The sequence below is a fragment of the Mya arenaria genome, chromosome 2 (assembly GCF_026914265.1).
Source record: "Mya arenaria isolate MELC-2E11 chromosome 2, ASM2691426v1".
Classification (NCBI taxonomy): Eukaryota; Metazoa; Mollusca; class Bivalvia; order Myida; family Myidae; genus Mya; species Mya arenaria.
In genome coordinates this window covers 5661557-5675898 of record NC_069123.1, presented here as the reverse complement: position 1 = coordinate 5675898, position 14342 = coordinate 5661557, and positions in this window count along the sequence as shown.

Below are 14342 nucleotides of genomic sequence, written 5' to 3'. Positions count from 1 at the left end.
AAGGGGTGTCTCTGGCCTTTAAGGACATTTAGCAAAATTCGAATTTGATGCACTTAAACGGGCTTAAAGGGTTATATATTTTGGAGATTGAAGACAGATTTCAGCGTTTGTAAGTCCGTCAACACTATTTCTCATAACTGTTCCATGATCGTCACATTGACGGGCTTGACATCAAATTAAATCAATAATTAGATCTTGCCAAACATCATGAATCTAGGAAATGTACTCTGACTATGTTTTTTCAAACGTCCGTTTAAGGTATATAAGTGCCCTTGAATCACAGTCTTAGAACTACACAATAAATTTAAACAAAAGTCAATACTATTTTTAGGTCTTGAAGTTGAAGACATTTTCTTCTCTTGAACCCTTTTTCGAGGACTACTCTTTTACTGGTCCAAATAATTGTACGTGGACTTATTTTTTACGACTTTTTATCTGGCAAATCTTTCACGTACAAATTGTTTTGACTCCATTTTCTGCCAGTTGTTCCGATTGGGATTAAAGGATATTATGCATATAAAAGATCATAACACAAGCAAAATAACCATTAAATGTTATTTCATATATGTTCCTTGCACAAAAAGCAAATATTCAACGAACGATTGGGAGTTTGAGTTTTTTTTTTAATCCTTACGGTCAAAACATAACGGTTTATACATGAAACGAACAGCAGTTTTGTTTGCAGTTCACATATGCAAAACTGTTGCCTTGTTGATCGAATTTAATTAAGAGGTAAAGCCTGTTTTTAGTAGAGTAAATGGTTATTGCGTGCAAAATAGTTTTGCAATTGCATGTTCTTGAACTCAGATCCAGGAATATTAAAGATCTTTAACTCTGGAGAACTGGAATGTTAGCTCTTTAACAGTTCTTCATGTGCTAATATCTCGCAAAAAATAGCTTTGCTTCATATTTCTTAATGCCTGTTTTCACAAGCTTTTATCATTCATGCATAATTGGGATAACTGATGTTTTCGATATCTTTTAAAGCTGACGGACTACTACAGAGGAGTCTTAGGACGAGGCCTAATGGATGTCTACATGTTGGATATAACGTAGGTTTCTTGTAAGGATGACGACGAATATTTATCTAAAATTCGCGTATTTGACGATTTCTTCTTTCGATTTTATTGTTAGTTCAAAGTCATTCATAATTATATATTTAATTGCGTTTTATCGAAATGACATTTTATGATGATACTTTTTTTTCTTTAACCATACAATAAACAAAATAAGAAACGACGCGTTGTTGCGCGTGACTCATCCGGTATATGGTATGCCGGAAGAAGTTTTCAGCACAGATAAATCAGTCGGAAATGCCTATCCAGTGAACAAAAAACCTTTAGTTTATTTTACAAATAAAATATTGAAATGTACATGTCCTGAAGTTTCTATGGCGTTACGAGTTAGGCTGCTTTTGTAGGACAGGAAGCCTTCATGTGGACCATGCGATTAAAAGCTCAACATATGGATTCGTTCGAAATGCGCTTGCTCATGCCTTTGTTCAATTACGATCACTTGCGGTATTTAAGGAATCTGCCGAGGTACATGGCATCAAAATGGAAGGGGAATATGGTAGGTTGACAATTACATTTTATAGGTTGTCAGGTTAGCGCAGTGGTTATAGCACTCGGTTCTCACCAAGGCGACCCGGGTTCGATTCCCCTGCCTGGGCGCATGAGAGTTCGGTTAGTGTTCACCAAGCCGGACTAGTGCGTTTTCTCCGGGTACTCCGGTTTTCCCCAAAAATCACAAGATCACACTCTCGCGCAACATCATTCCAACGAGAATGACTTAGAATGAGCTATCATAGCTTTTCTTCAAATCGTTGTAAAATATGTTATGTTTGAACTAACTTCATTTTATACCCAATATGTTATAATTTATGCAATATGATAGACACACCCGTTTGGTGTATGTCAATGCTGTTTTAATCAAAATAAAATTGCAGACTATAACATGTTAGCAAGTTAAATATTAAAAATAATTATAATTCATTTCTGTTTTCCGCCTCCCCCCTACCTTATAACACATTCTCACCATAAAAGTATCATTTATCACACGTTTATTAACTTATGTCTAACTTAAATTTCTTTACATATATATGAGAAAAAAATCCTCCTTTTTCACATCAGTTGTAGGAGAAGAGACAGAAGTTTACAAGCGCATAATTCTTTGCAACATGTTCACAAAACTTCATCCCTGCGAGGGTGGATTTCATTGCGAAATTGTTGATGAAGAACCAATTTGTAGGTAAGGTCAAAATTAACAAATAAATATTCCATAGATGTTTACGAATTTCAGAAATAATCTAAAGATTAAAATAACTATACAAAATAACATCTCAGCTGCGATTACAATAATAATTAATTATGTTTGAACCTGTTTCAACTGTTTGGCAATTGTGTTTAATTCGAAATGTTTCAGACCCACAGAAATGTCCACAAATGAAACGGGAGATGAAATTTTGCAAGGTAAGATAGCAACATGTCCATTCCTAGTATTATGAGAAAGTGGTTATGTATGTTCATGTTAAACATGCTATTTTATAAATGGCACAATGTTATGAAGTACAGTTAATTATAAAATCGAATATACCAACAGTTGTGAAAAATACACGTCAATATGTTCCAAAACTGAATGTAATAAATGATTTATTATTATTCATTGTTAATTTATAAATGAAAACGTCTGAAATACGAAGCCAAGCAGAATGGATTCTCATAAAAAAAGTTTTGTTTTAGGAACGTCACAGACTGTTTTAATTGTCGCTGTGTCGGTTGGAATGTTCCTTGTTCTTGTTATCGCCGCATTGGTATTAATTGTGTGCAAACACAAATCTAAGGACAACAATGCATCTGAAACTGAACAGCACGATCGTTTAAACAACACCTACAATGGCATACCAATGCAGAATTTAAATAACGTTGAATACAACATTAAAATTCCGAGAGCTCAGCTAACTAATTCGGAGATATCAGGACATACAAGAATGTCAGAATCCAGGTAAGATATAAAAGTAGTGATGGCACATGAACCAGACTTATTTAATTTGTATACGAAGGCTTGTATACTATCAAAAACACGGGAAGTGCGTGACGAAACTGTTTTGTTCCATGACAACTTTCAATAACTAACGTGCGGTATAATTGAAAAGCCTGGTAATTTATCCGCACGGTTTAGCGCCGCCTTATTAATATTGTTCAGGTAAAGAAAACACCCTAAAATGGTAAAAATATTATCTTAGCATAACTTATTTCGAACATTGAAATGATCCATTTATGACACTTATTGGCTGTATGAATTTTTAAAATTTAAATTGTTTGAAAATTACAACACGTTTTACATAAATGACCGAGTAAAAATAATATATATTTGATCGTTGTCGCAATGGAATGCAGTTAACATAAGAAGAAGAACCATGCTATTAAATATTGAAATTGAATCATTGTTACAGTATGGAACTTTACAAGGAAAGCCAGAGACGAAATGAAAGAGGTCGCTCTAGCAAAGCTTACCAGACGTAGCTTATTATCGACCACGGAGACAAAATCGAAAGAGGATCTCCTAGTGAAGTGTTACATGTTTGTAATTCACTTATATCCAAATTGTCTGATGTATGTGTATTAAGGAAATTCAAACATCAATACGTTTAACAATGAGAATAATCCGTATGTGACTAATAACACAATATACGCTAATATTAAGTATAAAATATTGATATTAATATTGGTATTGATATGTACTTAACAATTGTGAATTTATTTTATTTAAAAAAATGATTATTGATTGTTTGCATACTCTTTACGGAAATGAGAAGATACAATGTTGATCCCTTATTTCATACACGTAATGCCTAATATTCGTCGTATAATATAGATATCCATTTAATAAAACGCTATTGTTAAATGATTTCAATGATAATAAATGTACGTATGATTATCTTTATTTTTGCGCTGAAACAATGCTTACAGTAATATTTGTTTTATTTATTTAATAATAATAAGTAGGCTATGATGGCACATGCTTTAAACTGTCAACAAATAAATATCAATAGACAATAGCCCATAGCACATTTGTCTTGCATTTTAAAGTATTGTAAGAAATTATTTATGCTGCACACAAACACAATAAGCATGGCATTATTTCTGTTCTATCTAGTGCAAATGTATGTTACTGCAACAGGCTATAAAACAAACTTTGGAATTAATTAAAGTCACAATCGGCAATATATCAGTGTTAGATTGTGAGGTAGAAATGAAACCAATTAGCCACTTAGTGGTACGCTTTCTATATAAAAACGTCAAAGTTATAGGTCAAACTACACCACGTAGGAAATGCCTACTTATTGTTACATGCCTTATTTCTTTCAATTGACACATGCCAGTTTATCAAAGCATGGTTATATCATCTCAGACCATTGGCTATCTTTCATATTAGGTTTTGAATGTGAGTGGTTTGTGATTTCAAAAAAGGGCTGAACATGCTGGATCTACTTGATCTACTTCATTGTTTACATTTTTACCGCATTGCTACGTACACCGGATATTATCAATTTACCGAAAACACAGTGGTTACGTTCATCCATTTTTTTTCTTTGGGGAATCTAACAATTTTCCAACGTTGTTTAATGTTAAGTACATAAATGGAAATATATGTAAGCGGCTGCATACCAATTGACATTATAGGGCGTAATGGTTTTTAGATAAATATTCAGAATATTTGTATACTAAAAAAACAACAACATACTTTACTACTCGTATATCTCGTGCAAAGTTTGCTACCTAGTTTGAAATTTCATTTTTATACTCTAGAGATCGTGGTTTTTCAAAGGGTTCTGACAACGATTATATACCTGAATACTTAATGAAATTAGGTTAAATAACTATATGAATATCAATACATTTTTACCACTGATGGACTTAGACAGTTTGTTTAAAGTGTTTGGCAAGTAAGGACTCATGTTGTCATTTCTAAACAATTATTCATGCAATTTACATTTTACTTTACCTTAGCCATCGTTCAGGGCCATCAGACAATTAAGTTGAATAACTGTATTTGATCTGTATTACTAGTAATTGCCCCTAAATGACTAAGTTTTTAAGCAAGTTTGGACTATTGGTCATATCAAGATCGTTCATTTATTATTCACCTTAATGGTAAGCCATCAGGCTATTACAGTAGACGTATACTCTATATGATTCTCAACACTACTTGTGTCCTTTGTTTTGACATGCACATGTTTTATCAATCAATTATGATTACCAGTTGTTTATATCGCAGAAAAATTGGCGTATGGTAGACCTAGCTGTCGTAAGACAACTCTTGTTTTTCTAGCGAGGTCTAACTACACGCCTATTAACTGATGAATACGTTTTTGTGTCCCATTTTCGCTTGTCCGGGGTATATCTCCTAAACTATTAGTGGTATTAACTTGAAATTTCATATGTACATAAATCCAATTGAGGGCAAGTGCAGTACACAAGAACTGTTCCTCTTGCTTGCATATTTTTAGAGTTATTGCCCTTTGTTATTTTTCATGCTTAAAGTTTTGTCCGGGGCATATCTTGTAGAATATAAGAGTTATCAACTTGAAACTTCATATGTAGATAGATCTCATGGAGGGCAAGTGCAGTGCACAATAACAGTAACTCTTGCTTTCTTAGTTTTAAAGTTATTGCCCTTTGTTAATTTTCATGCTTAAAGTTTTGTCCGGGGCATATCTTGAAGAATATAAGAGGTATCAACTTGAAACTTCATAGCTAGATAGATCTCATTGAGGGCAAGTGCAGTGCACAAGAACCTTTACTCTTGCTGCCATATTTTTAGAGTTATTGCCCTTTGTTAATTTTCATGGTTAGGTTTTATTCCGTGGCATATCTCGTAAACTATAGGAGGTATCAACCTGAAACTTATTCCGTAGGTATATCTGATTGAGGGAAAGTGCAGTGCACAAAAACCGTAACTCTTGCATCTATATGTTTAGAGTTATTGCCCTTTGTTAATTTTCAAGCTTAAATTTTGTCCGGGGCATTTCTCGAAAACTATAAGAGTTATCAACTTGAAACTTTATAGATAGATAGATCTAATTGAAGGGGATCGCAGTGCACAAACACTGTATCTTTTGCTTCCATATTAGAGATATTGCCCTTTGTTAATTTTCATGTTTAACTTTACCTTGCACACTTTCTTAGCTCACCAGAGCACGAAGTGCTCAAGGTGAGCTATTGTGATCGGTCTTTGTCCGTCGTCCGTCCGTCAACAATTGCTTAAAGAACATCTCCTCTGAAACTACCTGGCCAAATTCAATGAAACTTGACAGGAAGCTTCCTTGGGTGTCCCTCTACAAAAATACAACAAGGGGTTACGATTGATTAACAACAACAACAACTAAATGGCCGACTTCCTGTTTTGCTTTAAAAAAATCTTCTCTGAAACTATCAGTCCAAATTCAATGAAACTTTACAGGAAGCTTCCTTGGGTGACCCTCTACAAAAGTACAACAAAGGGTCATGATTGATAAAAAACAACAGCAACAACAACAAAGTGGCTGACTTCCTGTTTTGCTTAAAAAAAACCAATCTCCTCTGAAACTACCACTCTAAATTCAATGAAACTTTACAGGAAGCTTCCGTGGGTGACCCGCTACAAAAATACAACAAGGGGTCACGATTAATCAACAACAACAACAAAATGGCCAACTTCCTGTTTTGCTTTAAAAAAACATCTCATTGCATGACCCTTTACAAATATAAAACAAGGCAGCGTCATCAGTAAAGATATGTTTAAATTGCAACTTTTTAATTAATGCTTTATCACATAGTTGTGGCCCTTTGCTAAGGTGAGCGTTTTAGGGCCATCATGGCCCTCTTGTTATTATTTCCCTTTGATTGGTTTCATTTGGGCATTTTTTGTCCGCGGAGTTAACGTTGTTACCTTCAGTTCAAATGCCACCTACACTTGAAAGTTAAATGGCAACATCATTGTCTATAAATGAATAAAATGCCAATCTAACAGCTATAATGTCGACAGTAAATAATTCGTCAGGCGACACATCCGACTCGCGGAGTTCTAGTCTATTCATATGTATACCCGCAAAACACCCTTTTATATAGACGGTAATAAACAATAAACAAAAAGTTACCTCTACTTTCAACCGATTTGAAGCACAATTCATAAACGTCTCGAAGCTTGAAGCACAATATCTCTCACTAAATATGTTTTGTTTCATTATGAAACTCCCACTTTGCAGTCAATAGGAAAACATAATGTCTACAATGCCAATGTCATACCATACATTTCGTAGGAAAACAAAACGCTCTTAACTTGTTTGAAATTAAGCCTCTTGTTTATATACAATGCCATTGTGTCGCGCCCATCATGCATACATTGAGCCACAGACACATAGCAACTACTAGCTCGTTTACATGTACTTTCTCCCTGGTTTTAGAACGTGTATGGCATTGAATGAAACTAAGATTTAAATAATGATATAGCAATAACTGAGAATTCAATACAACTAGAGGACATTTGTTACTCTTTTACGTTCAAGTTGCCCTATTGTACCGTGCCCGGAAACAATGTTCTTAACTATATAATGTACCTCCATTATGTTGCACGTTTGCCCGGCTAGCTCAGTTGGTAAAGTTAAAGCAAACTCGGTGCGATTATGAGTACATTTTAATATGTAATTTAAATACTACATGCTGGATAACTGCCTGAATGCATTTAACGTTGTTGTTGTTTTAATGAATATTAATATTAAACCAAATTTAATTAAATTATAATTTAAGACTTCAATGAGTTCTCGGTGGGCAGTATTAGTTAACTCACTACCATTTGCTTAATTTTAACGATTTAACGATATAAAATTTTGTGATTAGTTCCATCGAGTTAAATATTATTGATATTAACAATTTACGATTAACGATTTTGAATTTAGTTCAACGAGTTTCATTCGTTCGATTCTCTCCAAAGAATTTCAATAATGAGGCAATGTTCTCAATGAGTTATCGACAAACATATTTTATATAAATTTAAAGGAGATTATCAGAAAAGTTTGGCTGATTCGTTCCTTTCTCTCGAACCAGTTTTAATAAAAACGACTTTGTTGTTCATATGATAATAGGAAGTATATGGCAAGACTTCACGACAATATGCATGACAGCACTGTGTTTAGTACTATATTTACAAACACGGGAGCAAGGAACACGGCTACAAACGCTCCTTCACTTCAGTGTTGTTTTATCGATCAATAAAAGGTAAGAACTCAAACACCTATTGCTAGCATGCGCGGTACGCCAATAGTTACATATATCCGTAATGTTTTCAGGAACATTCTGAACAACGTTGTACAGTTCGCAAGTTATGATTTGAAAACGATGTAAGATGTAAGAGCGAAGATCGAAAACAATTAAATCCAAAGTTATGAGCCTTGCTACTCATGGATTGAATTCTTAATTAAAGTAACTCTATTCACTTTTTTGTATAATTAGTACGCCTTAATATTAATTTTCATTCTAGATTAATATGTATATTGTACTTAAGAGAGAGTTTCAAAGAAAAACCATTTTATTGGACCGTTTCCAGGGATATTAAGCCAATATCTATACTAGTAAAATCTTAAGACGAAAACTATAAATTAAACAGAATCAGGCGTCCACATATAAAGATTAGAACGGTATAATGTCTGCTTTCTCGACAAACCCTTCAGTGATTGCGAGTGATTAGATAAGTACATTATGTAGTCTTGGAGTGATATAAGATTATAATTACTTAAAATATCCAAGATGGCTACTTTAATCAAAATAGGCTAATGTCATGGCACCATGCTAATTGAAAATCGCTCTGACATGACAATAATCATGACATTGCTTAAAGGGAAGCAATCAACAAAGGAGCAAGACAAACATAAGGTCAACAGTTGCCTCCCTGAAATAATCCAAATAGTATCGTTTCTACAGAATATATAGTCAATAGTTCTTGTATGCTCGAAGTAACAGTCTACTTAAAAAAAACAAAAAAAAACAAACACATACAATATTTTTGATGAATACAATATCCAATAATTTTGTGTAAATACAGTGTTTGTTTTAATAACAGTAAGTGTATTATTTTAATGTATAACTGTAATAAAACGGTTCTTGATCACCCTGACTTCCGGCGAAATTCACAAAAAATGAACTACACCAAATTCACATTTTTATTGGTCATTATAAAATTAATCTAAAAATCCTATTCCCGTGGAGAACCCACGTGACTAATTTGGTAAAGTGCACGGCAACAAATGGCAAAAAGTCTCGATTCAGGTAAGGTTTTTAAAGATAACTTTCTTAATATTTGGAGAATTTTTGTGAAACAAAGACCATAAACCCTGCATTTAAGAGCTCTATCCATGTAAATAAAGAACTTTCTCTAATATCCTAAAGTTTTCCTAAAAATCTTGACCAACTGATTTCTCAGAGTTGAAATATAAGGCAAAGTACACGGCTTTTGACAAATCTATCGCTTTACTTCATGTAAGCCGTAAATAATTCATACAAAAAGCTCATTTTAAGCAAAGTTGATGAATTTTAAAGTTTTCAGCGTGTATTGTTGAACTTCTTATAGTTATTTCAAAGGCGAAAATGAACTAAAACCAAATTGATAAAGTACACGGACATTTTAGGTTTGATAAAGTACACGGTCGTTTACAACCTTCAGTGTATATACTCATTATTTCACTGAATGGTGCTAAACCGAGTTATTATAAATATATTTATTATTTCTATTCTTTAAATTCATTATTGAACATTGCTCCATGTTTGAAAAGACGCATTATAATGGAGTGGCAATGGAAGAATGAACGCGTTTTAACAGTTAGACCGACGGAGTCGCCTAAATGATGGGCTCATTTTCATGAATCATGGAAACATGTGTTATCACACTAAAATTCAGTCCCGTATTTTAACAATATATTCGCAATTGACATATAAAGGGCTTGAAGTTTTTGTAAAGGGTGTTCCACTTCTTTTTGGTATCGTATATGTAAAACATGTTTGTATTCATTATACATGGTAAACAGTAACACATAACTGCTTAATAACTCTTCATTTTGTCAATTTTGAGAAAGAAAAGTGTTCTTGTACTTTTAATGTCCTCGATTGCTAGCTGATTTGAAAGACTTATAATTATGTGATATTTGTTTTATTTCAGAATATGACGACTCCGACTTTATGCAAAGAATGCGGAATGGCATTTAAAAAAACAAACACATATAGTAGACCACGATAGAAGGCATTCTGGTCAATTGCCATCGTTTTTGCGGGAAATTGTTTATACAGACACAGGTTAGTTTTTAGCTTTATTTTTTTTCGCAGAGAAATAAGAATATACTAACAGTTATACTTTTATTATGACTCCCCTCGTGCCGTCGTCTGACTGTGTTTTCAACGTGGACAGGGTTTTATTAGTTTTATGGTGCTGATTACGTACACGATCAAACACTTACTGCGTGAAAGTAATATAGTGTTTTTTTATAAATTATATTCAAGTACTGACATTGCCAGCATTAATCGCTAACTTGTGACAGAACATGTCTTTTTTATAGGTGCAGCAATCACGGCGAGACAAAATTGAACGTTTGCAAATATTGTGGCAAAACTGCTCTTGCAAGACTTGAAGATATACGAAAGACGCGAAAGCGGCCAATTGAAGCTAACCTGTGATGTGTGTGGGTTCAAATTGGGTGACACGACCAATCTCAGTGACCAGATTTCTACTAGACACAGGGGAATGACACGTCACAAATGTCTACAGTGTCGCTCAGCATTCAAGTTCAAATCTGGACTCAGCAGGCACGTTAAGGCGAAACACACAAGTGCATTCCGGAATGTTGCCGAGTTAAAATAACGTTTTGATGAGTTTAACATTTTATTAAGATAAATAGCAAAACGTACTGTTACCAAATGGTGCTCTTTCAAAATGTTCTTTTGTCTTACAGTACTGAAAAAAAGGCTGTGTAAAATTAGTATGAAAACGGATTGAGCATAAAACATTTTCACAAGGTTTAGAGATGCATTGTTGTCATTTTCCCATTGATGTCCTATAAACTCTTAACTGCATGTATCTTATATAATTCAGCAAGCTTTGAAACACAATTATTTTGTTATCACATTTAAGCCTTTAGTCTAGAACATTCTAATGTTCCATGCTCAGCTTTAATCTAGATGTTCAAGTCTTAGTCCTAGCCTGTAAGTTGGTAATATAGTGTGCTCTCATTCCTCCTTGCTGTTTTCCATCTAACTCCGAGCCTCCATCTTTACAATGAGTTCCTGTATTGTTCGAACGAGCGCAGTTTTACTGATGTAGATCAGATAATATTTGTTCAGACTGAACCAAATAAAAGATTCAGCGTTACCTGAAAGGTATGAAAAATATGCTTTAAATGTGGAAATATATATAAACTAATTGTGATGTGCCTATTTTATTGTTTTATATCACATCAAAATAGGAACATTCATGAAATTTATTATCACCACAAACGGGCCGCTAACTATAAAGATGTTTTATTCGCCGTCATTTCAGATTATAATTTATAAGTAACACTATCTGAATTTTGAAGAAATGTATGTAGGATTCTGTATTGATCTGCATAGTTAATTGTAATCGAACTTATAATGGCAGACTTTCTCTTAAATTATGCCATAGACTATCTTTTAACTCTCATTAAATATGATTGCTAAATATTTAGTTATTTAGGTGTGCGTTATAATGCAAAATTTATTGATACAACTTAAATAAAAACTAAACACTATACATTTTGACTTCACGAATAGAAAATGCTTATATAACGATTAGTTTGTAAATCGCACTCTTCTTTCAAACATAAATTAAAATGACCGTGTACTTTATCTTCTTAAAATGTCCGTGTACTTTATCAATTTGGTTTCAGTTCATTTTTACCTTTGAAATAACTAGAAGGTAAACAATACACGCCTAAAACTATAAAATACATAAACTTTGCTTAAAATAAGATGTTTGTATGAATTATTTACGGCTTACATGAAGTAAACCGATAGATTTGTCAAAAGCCGTGTACTTTGCCTTAGATTTCAACTCTGAGAAATCAGTTGGTCAAGATTTTCAGGAAAAAACTTTAGGATATTAGAGAAAGTTCTTTATTACCGTGGATAGAGCTCTTAAATGCGGGGTTTATGGTCTTTATTTCACAAAAATTCTCCAAATATTAAGAAAGTTATCTTTAAAAACCTTACCTGAATCGAGACTTGTTGACATTTGTTGCCTTGCACTTTACCAAATAAGTCACGTGGGTTCTCCACCGTGCTATTGTTCATTGCAAAATTAGTCAAAATAAAAAAAAAGAAGTTTCGGGAACGTGGTCTTTAGATCTTTGACTGTCAATAAGTTGAAAAAATCCCTGCGAACTATTTTTCCAGAAAAGTAAGGCAGGTCATCTGTTAAGGGTAACACAAGGACTAAAACCCTGTAACATAATGATTACCATTGTTTGGGGTTGAAGCAAAGATTTTCTTAAAAATCTTGATAAAAATAAGAAAGAGAAGAATGTAACATAATGATATGATTCACGTTATTTTTATGATATAATTAGCTTTTATCAAATGGATATTTTCTTCATACTGAATGTTTAGTAATTATTGTAGGGCATATTTGATTGTCAATGAATGCGGAAGTGGTTGACAGCCGACTTTTAACAAATGCACTTTGGGTTGTTAAGCTGTCACATTTGCCTCATATTCATAGTATTAAAGTTGGATCATTTCCTATGTGAAGCAGAGAGGGCCGGGGTCCTTTTTGGACTGGAGTTAGGTTTTGTGATGAGACTAGAACGTTACATTGTATTTCGAACTGTATAATTATATTTAGAAAGTACGTTTTAGAATAAAGAATGAACATTGGAACAAATATTGTTGTCTAACAAGTTTAAGTGGACACTTAGAGAGTTCTCAGTAGTGCTACGCTACAACCCTAAACAGAAAAATCATTTTATTCGGAATTCGTTGTTTATTTAATTCGGTTCTGTTTTGTTTTGTTTCCTTGCCTTGTGACCTACCGAACTTAAACGCCATTTCGGGATGTAAAAGAAATAGAGGGATACCGCTGACAAAATGATGACCATATAGATAAAGACGGCAAATGCTTACTAAAAGTTTTGTGAAATGAAAATAGTATGAAGAGATATTTCACTCTTTTTTAATCTCATATAATAGTTTGTTTAAAGTTTGTTTGTTTTTTTAATTGTTTTAATAATAGTTTTATTGAAATTAATATTCTTATTTTTTTTATAAATGCGTTTAGTTGCCAGCCAACTAGCTTACTACCAAGAAGGGCAATCATTTTAGTTTTTTAACGAATGTTCTCAAGAACTCAGATTATGTTGGTCATATATATTGACCCTCTACAAAAAATGTAATAATTCAGAGCATGACGTTTCGTTACCCCACCCTTCTGTATTGAAACATAACACGTGTTTAGTAAACCATTGCAGTACTCTGAAATACTGTGATGGTTATGATATTAGCTTCACAACAGTGCACTGACTCAGAAATAACCGAACAACAATTAAACCACAAACAATATATATAACATATTGAACATTCAAACAATTCGGACACTAATCATACCTCTAGTTTACCACGGCAAGAATCAATTTTAAGATACTTTTTGTTATTTATGGCGATATGCCGTAATAGCCTGGATTGAATCGGCGATTTCAGTAATCTTAGTAGAGGGGAAAACTACGGACTTGGAACCTATGTATTCAATTTTCCTGAACGAAAATATTTGCAGATTATTAGAAAAGTTTGGCTGATTTTGTTCATAGAATAATATAATAATTGCAATAAGTAATTAACATTTCTTTATTTTATTAGTACTTTGCCCATGAGGTCTTGAAGCCGAACAAGTGGGTTTCCACCGGGTACACACGTTCCCCTTACAGCACAAGACCACGTTGTCGCGTTACATCGTGCCAACGACGATGATAACTATAAGGTTGTAATAGCTTGTTTTACAATCGTTGTAAAATAAATAATTTTAAACTTAGCAATGACTAAAGGTAAAGTTCTGGTTCATGCGTATTATACTTGAACTAAGCGCGATCTGCTTGTTTCAACTTTCATGGAAATTCTACCATTTTCTTTAGTTTTCTCTGGTTTAATGTAGGATGTAGTATTCCCTATTATAACTCTACGGGGAAAATTAGCTCTCTCGAGAGTAAAGTCATTCGGATGACGAGTCGGTTTCGGTGGACGGTGGTCAGATTCGGATTGTAAAGTGACCTACATGTTGTAAGAGTACGAGGCGTTGGAGCAGAAGGAGACGCA